Below are 15,355 nucleotides of genomic sequence, written 5' to 3'. Positions count from 1 at the left end.
TTTGGAATTTTTTGCCGTACAGTTGTGGTGCGGGAGAGTGAAATGCAGTTCTTCGGCATTCGTTCCCCGAATTTCCGCAACTTCATCGCCGGCCGCAGAGTTAGAAAGTTTTTACCTGGAGCCGCGCTCAGGCCTTGGCACCTACCTTGCGCGATAGCGCAACTCGATTGCCTGCAGAGCCGTAACAGTGTGGTGGGGTGCAGCGGCAGCAGTACTTGTCATGCGCAGAGAGAAATGCGGCGCAGCGGAAGGCCAACCTTGACTCCAACAGGCTGAGGCATTGTTCGTGGGCCGCTGGACCCGACCGCTGTGCAGAGATCGACTGCGGGAGCGTGAAGTAGGTCGCCGCAGCTCTCTCTTTTGCCCTAGGTGCGGGCTGCCTAAGTACTCTCCCTATTTCTCCCTCTCCCACTGACACACACACACACACACACACACACACACACACACACACACACAAACAAACACACACACATACACACACAGAGAGAGAGAGAGAGAGAGAGAGGGAGAGAGAGAGAGCCGTTAAACGGAGTCAATGACCGCCTCTGACGTTTAAGAGCCTTCTTGAGAGAGTAAAGCCCAACGAATTGGCACAGGGGATAAAAAAAACTGGACTCGAGTTCAGGAGGAACCGTTTCAAATACCCGTGAGAGCGTGCTCATTTAGGTTATCTGAAATTTCTCTAAAACACTTTAGCGAACCCGCATCCTCCTATAAATACGAGAAAACATTTTCTCTCACACCAAATGAGCAATGAATATAATATTTTTTGGAATACTGTGGTGGGTATGTTTGATACCTTTTGTTACAGGGATTTTAATACAGGGTTTACAAATCAGCTGTACAAAAGTAACCTTTAACAGCGAAAAAGTTAAGTAACTTAATAAAAATATTTTATACGGCACTGAATGCAGTATATCTTCAAATTTTATTCACAAATGTTCAGTGTGGCTACCTTTAGAAACACTACAAATTTCTCATCTATGATCAGTTCCTGTCAAATTACATGAAACTAGTCTTGATGTTCGGTGGCCACTGCTTGTGTTATTCATTGTCGCAATTCGTCGACGTTTCCCAAAAGTGGAGTAACGAACACATAGTCTTTAACATAACGCCATACACAAGTTTATTAAGAAAATCATCATCAGCCTGTGTTTTGTTAAATATTTCTACATCAAACTCAGCACGTTTCTTTCTTTGTCCTTTATCGCATTCTCTTACAGCTTGAACCAATTTCAATTCGTAGGGTTTGAATGGCACGCGTTTCCATAATACATTCCACACTGTAGCTCTAGGCATATTCAATTCTTAACTGGTACGTCTCGTTGATTTACTCAGACTATGACTGTAAGACAGCAGAATATCTACAACTCCTGCGTCAGAGATTGGTGGCCGACCTATGTGGTATACAGGCATATTGGTCGAAAAGAATGTACCCATTAATAACAGTTTGTCGTTGAAGTGGTGGCTTGTGGCATTTAGTCCTAAACTATGTCTGAACTATCGCGGATTTGGATTTTTGAAACCGTAGACAACACTGACCAAATTCTGCACCATTATACGATTCCATGATGACTGCTGGAATAACTCATCCACGTATAGCACCTAGCGGAAACATCGGCAACCAACAGTGTCAGGAGGGAATAAAACTTGAAGATATAATGGATTCAGTTCTGTATCAAATATTTCTGTAACTTATTTATCCTTTCCACAATTAAAGGTTACAGTCTGTACTCTGACAATTATTTCTTCAGAAGATAATTTTTAGCAGCTGGAAAAATGAAAGCATCTTCTTCACCAGCTTCTTTTTGCACTGATATTATATTAGTAATGGTAGACATATTGGGACGAGGGAAATCCCATCTGTCAACATTTAAAAAAATGTTTATAACATTCTCTGTTTCAATTAATCACACTATATAACTAGTTTCTATCACATTTAATGATGGTCTTCACATTTAAAAATGAAATAAAGCTCCAATATACAACTATTTGGCAGATAAACCATGAAACTATTTAAATCTTATAAAATGCTTAACACTACTTGAATATGCAAATAAGCAAACAGCTCTTACTTCATGATGGAAGGCGTCTCAACAATGCCAAGTCCGATAAATAAAATGTTTGCTGTCACATGATGTTATCACAAATTTACTGTTTTGCTTTTCCTTTTTCGTTACAACTTATGACTACGTTCTTCATGATTACTTATGGACAGTTTCAAGAAACTTAAATTTTTGATATTGATAATCTGTATTATATGCTTATTCAGGCAAAATTTTAAGAATTTACGAAGTTTAATAATCTCAGTGCATGCTATCTACGGAAATAGTTTTTGTTAATATTTTATTTCATTTTATTTTTAGATCTGGAGGTGGTCGTTAAATATGATCGAAACTAATTATCAGGTGTGACTATTTGTAGCAGAAACCGTGTCATTTCTTACTCTTCGTCTGATCAATTAACTTCTTCTTCAGACTGACTTCTTCTGCACCTCTGCATTTCTGTTGGATGTCATTACATTCGACAACAACGCAATTCAAAAATTGCCGAACACAGTGTTAATAACACTGATGCAAGTTGAATTCCTTATTTTGATATTAATTTTATTATTATTGTTATTATTATTATCATCATTTTCACCGCAATATCGCTTGGATGTCTACTTAAACGTTAAGTTAATGCCTGAAGGCCAAATATAATTATGTGGAATAAATAAAGCTCATTTGCAGGAATCGATACTTGAAGTTGCAACATCAGTTTAATGAATTCCCAGACTGCGGAAAGGATTTTCTGGGTAGTTTGACAAATCTCCATCCACGTTTGTAAAGTACATCTCACTCCTTGTCCAACCTATCTCTCCAAACCATTTTTTCTTCTCAGCATCCCTCTTCCTTTCATCCTCTATGAATAACATAGCACTGATTATGTGTTTTCCACAGACGTAACAGTAGCATTTTCTTTGTTGTATGACGTGAAGCCATAGTATACTAAGGTGTAGTCCGTATTCCTACCGCGTATTCCTGCTACGTCTTTAATGACCTTATTATCAAACTCTCGTTTAACACAAATCCTTCTTCTTTCCTGCTTGAAAGTGTATACGTTGAACAGAAATAACTCAAAATAGACAGACTTACGTTTACGGTATTTGTAGATTTAGAGAAAGCTTACGATACTGTTGACTGTAAAACATTCTTTAAAATTCTGAATGTAGCAGAGATAGAACATTGGAAAGAAAGTGTTATCCATAACCTTCACAGAAACCAGACTACAGTTCTAAGAGTCTAAGGCAGTGCACATGAAACACTAAAATTGTTTGACGAGATGATGTAAAATCAGACCGGTGACAGTACGAAAAGCGTTTCTGAAAATGAGATTGTAAGCACTGAATATAAATCTTTCCCGGAGGTATTTGTGTGAGTGTAGTCTTGTGCAGAAGTGAATGAGGGATGAGTAACTCGAGTAACTGGTGAGAAGATACTGAATCGAATTCGGGAAAAAACTGTTTATAGCAAAATGCGACTAACAGAAGGGATTGATTGATAGCACACATTTCGAGATATCAAAGAAACGCCTATTTGATAATGGAGGGTAGTATGGCGAGTAAAAAGTGTAGAGGAAGACCAAGGTTTGACTACAGTTGTCAGGCTGGAATGAATGTAGGTTGCAGTAATTGTGGATAGATGAAGACGCCAGCACTGGATAAAATAGTGTGGCGAGCCGCACTAGACATGTCTTCTGACTGAAGACCACTACCACAACAACAACAACAACAAAATATTGTGCTGCTTCCTGTTATTAAGTTGAGGAGAAAATAACATGTCAATCATGAGTCGCACTGGAAGTGTAGAAGTCGGCCGCGGTGGCCGTGCGGTTCTAGGCGCTACAGTCTGGAACTGCGCTACCGCTCCGGTCACAGGTTCGAATCCTGCCTCGGGCATGGATGTGTGTGTTGTCCTTAGGTTAGTTAGGTTTAAGTAGTTCTAGGGGACTGATGACCTCAGACGTTAAGTCCCATAGTGCTCAGAGCCATTTGAACCATTTTTTTGGAAGTGTAGAAAATAACTAGATACCACACAGTTGCTGCCCTCCTACAGAAGTAAAAGCAACATTGGTACCCAAAAGAATCTATCATTCCAAGTTACAATAATGTCTACTACGAATCATCCTGGCAGATTAAAACTGTGTGCTGGACCGAGACTCGAACTCGGGACCTTTGCCTTTCGTGGGCAAGTGCTCTACCATCTGAGCTATCCAAGCACGACTCACACCCCGTCCTCACGTGTTTACTTCCGCCAGTACCTCGTCTCCTACTTTCCAAACTTCACAGAAGCTCTCCTGCGAACCGTGCAGAACTCGGATGATAGAGCATTGTCCGTGAAAGGCAAAGGTCCCAAGTTCGAGTCTCGTTCGGTCCGGCACACAGTTTTAATCTTCCAGGAAGATTCATACCAGCGCACACTCCGCTGCAGAGCGAAAATCTCATTCTGGAAACGTCTATTACACTTCTGCTGTGCGGAAAACTGCGAGACGTGCAGGGAGAAAGTCAATAAGGATTTGGCAGGATGGATCATAAAAAGTGATTCGTCTGAAAACGCAACTCAGTTGACGCACAGTTGCGGTACGGGCGTGCAGATTCCAGCCTTCCTCGCCGATGAACGGTAGTCAGCATGGGTCCATTAACCAGTTGCCTGCTACGGAGGCCCATTCACGACACTGTTCACTGAACGGTTGAGGAGACACTGTAGATAGCCCCTTGGTTCATCTGGGCGGTAAGTTGCTCAACAATTGCACGTTTATTCGCAACACATCTCGGCAGCCGTCCTTCACCGCTGTCAGATATGGCCCTTGGCGTACGACAGTCTCCACGGAGACGGTTTTGGATAGCGCACTTTTGCCATGCGCAGTATACTTTAATCAGAAAGACAATCGAAAACAGTTTAAAAATTGAAACATTTCGGAAATGCTTCCACCCTTTGTCCGGAAGCCAATGATCATGCCTTTTTGGATTTCAAATAATTCTCTCCTTTTTTCCGCTTTACGACACTGACTGCACTATTTTCAGGACCTCCCGAAAAGCTTTATGTACTGTTCACTGCTAGTATTGTCAACTGCCGTCTCTGAGTGGTTACTGTACATTGATGTCGAACATAGCCGATGATCATATTAAAGTGACTAGGCAGTGCAAAAGTGATACTTGCTCTGAATGACGGTTATGACCAATCTGAATCAAACTTATAGCGCAGGTGCCAAAATAAAGTATCAGCGTTCATGTCCGTATTCTTTTTGAATTATTTTCCTACTGCCGGCCGAAAACTTGAAAAACGTCATCGAACTTAAATTTAATAAACCAAGTCAAGTGTACATATTGTGGTGCAATTTATATCCAAGAAATACAAAAACGTGAGAAGAATAATCACCACAAATGCTTCAACATTAACTCTGAGGATCACAGTGCTTGAGATCTGTGGAGAGCAGTGCAGTTACTGTTTCTAGCGTTTCTAATAATTACTGATCGTTGAAACTTGTAATGACACTCTTTTGGATACTGCTGTTGCGTCCCTTTCTGGGGAGGAAAGAGTTGTTTAGTACCCAATTATTCAAAAAAATAAATAAATAAATCCCAATATGACTCATACATAGCGAGCTTTATTCTTCATATTATAGCAACAGCAAACACTGCTATATTTGTTGATCTAAATATATTTCCCAATAACGTAACATAGGAAGTCAGGTAGTAGTTTACCTTTCAGTTGCAGAAAAAGTCAGTATATCAGTAATTTGATACTTTTGTATTAAGTAGTTTATTCGGTATTACTATACGAGCAGTCTAATTTGACACTCCGACCATGGGATACCGAGAGCGATCGTAAGGACAAAACCTACGATACTACAGTGCCCAAGTTGTTCTTGATTACGACGCAAAGTTCCTTCAGACATGCGGAACAGGCACTGCGACGATTACGGTCGTTATGAATTACCTGTTGGTACATCATGGACTGGGGACATTAACTGGTCTAGTAGTTATCAATGAACTAAGTTAGATGTAGTCACAGTTGCGAACGTAGACAACCATGAGGGAGTGATAACCGATAAGCCGGTAGTCCGGCAGAAATTTTCATTGTCGTTATTCCATTCTACAGCACAAATTTTAATCGTCATCATCCAATCCTACAGCTAATGGTTCCCCTTATTTGCAGCAGCGAATACATTTAATGTAGTATCGTAAGGAGTCCTTCCCGTTCTACCGTTGACTGCATTACCGCAAGGAGTGTCAGGTTAAGACGCACGTCTGGCACCTTCCACTTGTTGTGATGAAATCGGACTGATACATTGAAACATGTCTAACAACAAGGTCACGTGCTGGACACTTGCTGCTATTATGCAGTGAGAAAATGATATGTAAATAAGGGAACTGCATTGTGTTTACTAAGAAAGTGCTTGTTATCTGTGCGTGTGCGTATTGTTGTGGAGATGGTGTAACGGGATAAGCTTTTGAACCAGTGCAACGTGATAGACGGTAGCCAAACATTAAATTCCAGCATAAAACATTCACGCTATTCGTGTAGAATATCTCCAGAGCTGACATTAGTTTCTTTCTGCGTGATTAAGAAATGTTCGTCTGTCAGACTAATCCGAAGTACGGACTTAAACGATTAAATAACTGCCGAGAATTTCACCGGCCGAAATGAGACTTCTGAGGCGTTTGGAAGGATGCGAAGTAGAAGACCATAAGTGAAACAGTGAGAGGAGGTAATCGGTAGGAATAGTAGAAAAGGTGCAAAAGTATAGGAACGAATGGCATGACCATATACTACGTTTGGATCAAAGACGGATACTAAAGAAAGGCTACGACTACAAACCTGAGGAACTAACACAGATTATGGTAACATTTTTTTCAGAAGTAACATATGCATTTAATATTTTGGATGTTGTTGTTGTGTTTTTTTAAATTTGAGTATGACGTCGAATGTAAACCGTACCAGTTTTTTTTATATCTTGACTGGTGGCTCATCTATCTCGGTTTCGTCCCTATCCTGCTTCCATAACCGAATTCTATAGTATGATGACTCCATGAGTGGTATGTATCTGCAGTCCCATACCGCCATTACAATTCGCAAGAGAAAGCACTTCGTACCAATACTGGTTCTCAGTGGAGCGAGAGATAACTGCCTGATTAATCTTACAGGCAGTTATCTCAAGAATTGATTAAGAGATGCCTTTTGCTTTTTTTTAATAGGAAGAGACTACTGCTCTACGTATCTTCTCTCCAGGTCGTGGTGATGTCTGAAGTAAGTCACTATCTACGATTATGATGTGCTTCTGCCTTCAAGGAAAGACAGTAGATAACATATTCATCTGGATGTTATGTTATGTTTCATACAAAATGTTTCTTTCTCGTGCCTCCTACCTACTTGTAGGACGAATTAACATGACTGTGTTTGCTGTATCACTACATTCTTGCTTGCACTTCTGTTCTGTTCGCCTCCACAGCAGGCTGGTCAGCGTAGGTGAATGATATGAGAGGGGATCAGGTTCGATTTACGACGTGGTCGGAATCTTCTCCGTTCTGAGACTCGATGTTCTGTTATCCTCGTCACAATTTCCTCATCGACACGCAAGTCGCCGAAGTGGCGTCACAAAAAAATACTTTCACGACGTAGCCGAACTTCCCACAATAGGACTCCCGGCCAAAATATACCATACGGACTTTACGTTATATTACTTCTATCCTGTAGCAGTATATATAGTCTCTTTCTTCAGTGTATCGTACACCACGGAACTGTTGTTTCGCATGTACTGTTCACAATGTAGACCACCATTATCACCACAGAGTGTGCGGCGCCGCTAAATACAACGAACACTGGCAGATAAACAGACCTGGCTAGAGCGGAAGGTAATGAACGTACTGAATACATGCTTGAGAGTGAGGAGATGTCAAATCTGTCAACAGAAAGTACCGTGAATGAGTGGATCAAGTTTGTTTCCAAACAAAACCCGCAGCGCATAAAGTCGACATTTGCTCTATTCTGCAGATATTTTCAGTGCAGTGCAGATACAAAGTTGAACAGAGGTGAGAAATCAAACGAATTGCTGTTACTCTGAAACGATCCAACGGAGACCACCGATGTTATATACCAAAATACTGAGAAAATGTCGTTGAACAACCTCCGAAATTTTGTTGGTGGAGTTCAGGTTCAGGCAGTGTATTTCAAAAGCTACTCTACTCCGAACTGAGGCCGGCCGGAGTGGATAAGCGGTTGTAGGCGCTACAGTCTGGAACCGAGCGACCGCTACGGTCGCAGGTTCGAATCCTGCGTCGGGCATGGATGTGTGTGATGTCCTTAGGTTATCTAGGTTTAAGTAGTTCTAAGTTCTAGAGGACTGAAGACCTCAGAAGTGAAGTCGCATAGTGCTCAGAGCCACTTGAACCATTTGAACACTGAATTGAGGAGAGTAATTTACGCTACTATTATCCGCTTGCTGTTTCATTCAATCCGCATCTGGTGCAAAGTAAAGGGTCTTCTTCAAAAGTGTGCATTCTGAGCTCTCGTAGTCTTATGGTACTTAGATGAGGTATGTACTGTGTACGGCGAATAACAGTATTAGGAATGAGTCAAACGCGATCCTCGAGAGCACTAACATTTAAGTACTCGAACGTACAGTTAATATGGACTTATTATGAAGCGTGTCCGAATTCCTACGAAATTAGCGAGGCGAAGTTCGTAAGGACTACAAAAAGAAGACCAGTAGTCCAGGATGGACAAGAAATTTTTGTACGCTATTATATCCACAAATACATTACATTTTCTCAGATTGTTGTGTAAGTAACTGATGACATTAAACATGCTATGGACAGACGTGAAGCTACTATCCCAACACTGCTTGACTTTAGCAAGGCTTTTGACACTGTTGACTTCGATATATTACTAATTAAAATGAAACAGCTGAATTTCTCAAACAGCGCAGTTCATTGGTTCGACAGCTACCTCAAAAACAAAAGTCAACAAGTCATTTGTGGGTCGGAAAAGTCATCATGGAAAAGTGTGCTCTCTGGAGTTCCCCAAGGCTCCGTCCTTGGTCCACTACTCTTCTCACTGTACATTATTGATATTTCTTCAGTGATTCACTCCTGCACCTACCATCTATATGCCGACGACATCCAACTGTACATAAGTGCAAGCCCCAAAAACATTGCTGGTGCAGTAGCGAGTATGAACGCAGATCTTTGCTCTGTTTCTCAATGGGCACAGAACCTAGGTCTGAAACTAAACCCCAAGAAATCCCAGGTCATACTTATATCTCATCCAAAGTTAATCAGCCGGTACTTTTGCGAAACAGTCCCTACGATACTCCTCATTGGTACCCAACTACCATACCAAAAAACAGCAAAAGACCTTGGAATAATCTTGGATGAACACCGAAACTGCGAAGAACAAACAGTCACAGCTTGCCGGAAATCGCTCTCCTCCCTACATGCAATTCAAAAATTTAGAAAAATATTTCCAACCCATGTTAAACAAAAATTAGTTCAAACACTAGTCTTGCCTAATCTTTACTACTGCGATGTAGTTCAACACGGCACAAATAGTGAAAATTCTAGTTGCCTCGAGCTAGTGATGAATGCTTGCGTTAGATACGTGTGCAATATTCGGTTGTATGATCATATCAGTCCTTCATACTCCCAGCTAGGTTGGATACGCCCACATAAGGCACGCGATCTCCACGCGACGTGCTTACTTCATCGATTTCTTAGCCACTGGTGCCCCCAATACTTATCTTCTCACATTAAACACCTATCATCATTCCACAATCGCAATATCAGATCGGATACGTCTAGCATCTTGGCTGTACCTTTACATAACACAAAATCTATCTCCGTGTCATTCTCCATCTCAGCCATACGACTATGGAACGCACTCCCCTGTGATCTGCGTCTTATCCAGAACTACTCAACATTCAAGAGGGAACTCAAAATGTACATATTAGGGACGGTATAGCCACCCTTGTTGTGCCCCTCCCATCTCTTTCTTTCTCCTCTCCATCATAGCTTCGAATTTTACCATTCTGTTTCTCTTCCTCTAACCTATCTACCTCTAATATATCTCTTTCACCCCATTCTATCGTCTTATGTCTCTGCTAGATGAAAATAACTCATAAACTGCAAGAATATAACGAGAAAATTCCCAACTAACAATGGAACTGACATTCACAAAAGAAAAGTATGTTTACTTTCATATACATAGTCACTATTATTATTATTATTATTATTATTATTATTATTATTATTATTCTTGATTGTTATAATTATTTTTTATCGTTATAATTATCATTGTACTACTTTTATAATCTCTATTTTTTTCTTTAACATCAATACTGCATAATACGTTATATGTCCTTAATATTATGTAGAAACTGTAACTCGTTCAATCTGAGTATGCCTGGTTAGGTGTAAGAGAGGGCCTGAAGGCCCTAATCTTGCCAGGTAAAATAAAGGCATAAATAAATAAATAAAATACCTTTCTTACTTATGGGTGTAGTACGACAAATCTGACGTGTTTATTTCATTTCATAACCGTGGGGCTGTTCGTAAACGATACAGCTGTCTATAGCGGTGCAACGCCAGATGACCAGCGACTTGCGGGAAGACCTGCAGAGTGTAGATGAACGAGCAAGGACTGATAGTTAGCCCTGAACTTAAATTTAGCGTGTTGCTCCTAAACAGATGAAGGAACCTACCACTGTTCGTCTACTTATAGTGGAAAGAGTAACTATTGAAAAACCCTAAGAGTAACAATCCGTAGTAACTTGAACTGGAAGGGTCACACAAAGCAAATTATAGGACAAGCAGATGCCAGGCTGATATTCAGAAGGAAAATATTTAGGAAGTTCTTCACGATAAAGGATGACAGCCAAAACAGTTGTGGGATAAAGATTTATTAAAATTCTTGACCAAGGTTTCGGTATATATAAATATACCTTCATCAGAAGTAAAAAAATCTAAAATTACATCATTCAATGGAGATTAATAAAACACTTGTGCCAAAGGCGTCGTCAATAATTAAGACATCTTCTCCATTTGTACAACATGTTTAGGGCACAGGGTCAATGCGAACAGTTTAGCACCTAAACATGTTGTACAAATGGAGAAGATGTCTTAATTATTGACGACGCCTTTGGCACAAGTGTTTTATTAATCTCCATTGAATGACGTAATTTTACATTTTTTACTTCTGATGAAGGTATATTTATATATACCGAAACCTTGGTCAAGAATTTTAATAAATCTTTACCCGCAACAGTTTTGGCTGTCATCCTTTATCGTTAAAAATTTTCAACAGTTGCTGTTTCAGCCATGTTTAAAATCTTATTTAGGAAGTGTAATTCATTCACGAAAGAAATGGCTTTCAAAGCACTTATTCTGGCTGTTCATAGGTATTGATCTTCATTCTGGGGTTGAATTGATAGGAGAAATGAAGATCAAACGAATAGCGGCGTGTTTTGTAACGGGATAGTTAATTCGGTGCGAGAGTGTTACAGAGATGCTCAAGAAACTCTGATGACAGGCGCTACAAGAAACGTCTTGTGCATCGTGAGGAGGTTTACTGTTGACATTCTAAGACAGTGCGTCCTGCAAAGACTCAGGCAATATATTACTCCCTCCTAAATATATATCGCGAAATCTACATCTGCATCTACATGATTACTCTTGCAATTTACGATTAAATGCATAGCAGAGGGTTCATCGAGCAAGCTGTAAGCTATTTCTGTACCGTTCCACTCTCCAAAAGAGCGCGGGATAAACAAACACTTAAATTTTTATGTGCGAGTGCTGATCTCTCCTATTTCATTATCATGATCATTTCTTCCCATGTAGATGGACGCCGCCAAAATATTTTACAATATTCAAAGGAGATAGCTGGTGATTGAAATTTCATAGGGTGATCCCAGTGCAACGGAAAGCACCTTTGTTTTAATGATTGACATCCCAATTCACGTATCATATGCGTGGCACGCTCCTCCTGTCTTCACTATAATACAAAACGAGCTGCCCTTCTTTGAAATTTTTAGATGTCCTCCGTCAATCTTGTCTGGTACGGATATATATGAGCAGTACTCCAGAAGAGGACGGATAAGTGTATTGTAGGCAGTATCTTTAGTAGATGTGTTCGATTTAGTTAGTGTTCTGCCAGTAAATAGCAGTCTTTGGTTCGCTTTCCTGCACAACATTATCAATATGAACGTGATACCACCACAACGAGAAAATCAGAGAAATTAGACTTCAAAGGGAGTATTGCCCACAATATTTTTCACTCGCACTATTCACAAATGAAACGGTAAATGCGGGGGAAGATGGTGGTATAGAAAGTGCCCTCTGTCCTGCAAATTAAGGTGTGTTACGAAGTATAGACGTAGACGAAAAACGTAAATGAGAATCCTTGAAAGAAAGTAAGCGCAGCTTTCACGAAATACTTTTGCTTAAATTTACAGCGCCTGCATTTGCACTAGACGGTAGGACGATAGTTTTGCCACCACTCAGTAGCGTATTTCACACACGGATCATAAGAAAAAGAGAGGTCAGGCCACATATACAGGCTTGTTTCTCTCTCTCAATAAGGGCGTGGAATAGGAGAGAAAACGAATAATATCAGTATGATTTACCCTTCGGCATACACTAACAAGTGGCTTGAGGACTATAAATGCAGCTGTAGATATATTTATATGTAGACTAGCGAACCCGTCAATGCTTCGCAATTGGTAAAAACATAGGGGAATTGCATATATATCTTAAATTCCTTGCACTCCCCCCCCCCCCCCCCCCCCTGTCTATCCGTCTTCTCATACCCTCTCTCTCTTCTCAGTTTTTTGTGCTTAACCCTGCCTTTGTCCATCTTCTCTTCCACCTCCCTATGTCCATTTCCATCTGAACGTTCCGTAGAGTATCGTGTCAAAATTTGAAGCAAATTCGTCAAATATTTCGTAACAACGTTGGACCTTTATGTATATAACGATATAACGAAAAAATAGCCGATGTCTGTCCGAACATTCACTAGAGTATGGTATAAAAATTGGAAGTAAATCCGTCAAAAATTTTTCGAGTTTTGTGATAACGACGCTTCCCCCTTTGAATATTACATATATATGTGTATATTACGTGTGCTGAAAGTATGTAGCCTATCCTATTTCGTCCGTCCAAAGGTTACAGTATCGTGCAAAAACTTGAAGCCAATCGGTCAAGAACTCTTAGAGACTTTCGGCAACAACGTTTCCACTTTGTATATTACACACAAATTTATATATTGTATATAACTGTAATACTTTTTTGTTATGAAAATATGTGACAGTAGAACTGCCAAACTGAAAGCAAAGTATTTTTATTTTACTTTTCATACCAAAAACGCTTTACTATCCACAATTACGAACAAAAAAAAAAAAAAAAAAAACAACCACCTGGGTCGAGCAGTTGTCAAGTGATAATCTTCCACAACTGAGTTTAATTTCCACCTTTTTCGTTGAATTCGAAAAAAAAAATCGGTGAAGCCGTTTTCAAGTGTTGATCTTGCTCACATTCGACAACTAACTTTCATTTGACAATTAGCCAACAGTCATTCAGTCAAGACGGTGTACTCAGTAATGAAACAAAGCAGTAGGCCCTGCCAGAAATATTGGCTCTTAGACAGTGCGTCTAATAGTGTATTTTAATACGACAGTATGCCATATTAGGCAATTTATAACACTTAAAACGATAATGGCGCTTTGAAGCCGAAATCATGATTGTGTAAGTGTAAATGTAACATTGTAAATAAACAAGTCTAATGGTGGTACTGACTTAAAATAAATATATTATGACTGTGGCCCCGCACTGTGAAAAAATTATGATTTTCATTTATATTGACATGTGTTATTCGCAGGTATAGACATGAGTTGCACGGAGCTCTTTCAGGAAAGATTACATAAAATGCAGACACGCAGAGTGGAACGCAGCACTTACCGATTGTCGCAGCAGGCCCGATGTAGGCGGTGGTCTGACTCGCAAATCGCCTCCAATACGCGAACTACGAAAGCTCGAAGCGCCCGGTCGACGTAGAAAAGCCGCAGCAGCACACTCGCCGGCCGTGTTGACGCGCGCCTCGGGAGCGACGGGCAGTTGTCTGTCTCGTCCGGAAGTGTGCGCGGGCGGCGCTGGCTGCTGGCTGGGGAACGCGACGCGGCTGTCTGGCCGCCGACTTCACTGTGCTGGCTGAGCTGGCTGGCCGCCGCGGCGTCACCTCCCACGGGCGTTGCGGTTCCGGGGAGGCTGCGGACCGCCGCCGGGACGTGGTGGGGAAGGTTGCGCCGGATTGCGAGCCCCTCTCCAGAGAAAGCGTTTCGTCTCCTCGTGACCAGTGGCGATTCGTCACTGGGTCTTCGCACTCGTCCACGGTCCGACAGCTTGCTTTCGCCTTCTGGACACTGTTATCAAACAAAGACGCTCGTATGTAGCAGTGCTCCAGACGCAGTGCGTTTCATTTTACGAACATCGGGCTAAACGTCGAGGTCGGGAACAATGCTGTATTAACGAGTTTCGTGAAGCGATTTTGTAAGCGCTCGCCGCGAGTTGTGATGGGAACGAAAAGAGGTTTGTCGGCTGTTGGCTAATGAGAGAGCGGCGAGAAGACGACGTGTTTCGTGGCAAGAGACGAAGGGATATTGTACATTTTTCACGTCGATAGAGATTCGAAATACGCTGTGTATTTCGTTAAAGCTTCTTTTGAAGTAACTCATTGGTTGGCTTCGCCATGTGGTAGCCAAGTTATCACCTTACAACCTTACGTAGTCTTCATGCAACGTTACAGATCATTTACCACAACCTTCAGTCGGAGGCGAATCTTCTTTTCATGTGACATATTCGTCGCCTTCGCCAACTCAGAAAAGAAACAGTACCCTCCAGTCTAACCTAGACCTCGGGCTATGCTATGGATCAAAAGCCTTATTCGAGGTAGCAATCCATGAACGAACAGCAAAGAAGAGAACGGTTTCATGGATACGCCATTAGAAATACCGGTTGATCAAAAAGTCAGTATAAATTTGAAAACAGAATAAATCACGGAATAATGTAGATAGAGAGGCACAAATTAACACACATACTTGGAATGACATGGGGTTTTATTAGAACCAGACAAATACAAACGTTCAAAAAATGTCAGACAGGTGGCGCTTCATCTGATCAGAATAGCAATAATTAGCATAACAAAGCAACACAAAGCAAAGATGATGTTCTTTACAGGAAATGCTCAATAAGTCCACCATCATTACTCAACAATAGCTATAGTCAAGGAATAATTTTGTGAAGAGCACTGTAAAGCATGAC

The 15,355-nt window shown here is 40.9% G+C and overlaps 1 protein-coding gene across 1 annotated transcript in view; it reads right to left on the bottom strand.

Annotated features, from left to right (window-relative positions):
• Nucleotides 1-14,457, bottom strand: part of LOC126356304 (ATP-binding cassette sub-family G member 1) — a 443,602-nt gene extending 429,145 nt beyond the window's left edge. Inside the window, exon 1 of the mRNA XM_050007250.1 lies at nucleotides 13,997-14,457. The gene's annotated coding sequence lies outside the window, so the exon portion shown is untranslated. The remainder of the gene's footprint in view (nucleotides 1-13,996) is intronic.
• Nucleotides 14,458-15,355: the final 898 nt, after the last annotated feature.

This window comes from Schistocerca gregaria, chromosome 3, assembly GCF_023897955.1.
Source record: "Schistocerca gregaria isolate iqSchGreg1 chromosome 3, iqSchGreg1.2, whole genome shotgun sequence".
Taxonomy (NCBI): domain Eukaryota; kingdom Metazoa; phylum Arthropoda; class Insecta; order Orthoptera; family Acrididae; genus Schistocerca; species Schistocerca gregaria.
Note: the sequence above shows the minus strand (reverse complement) of the source record. Positions and strands in the feature narration are given on the sequence as shown.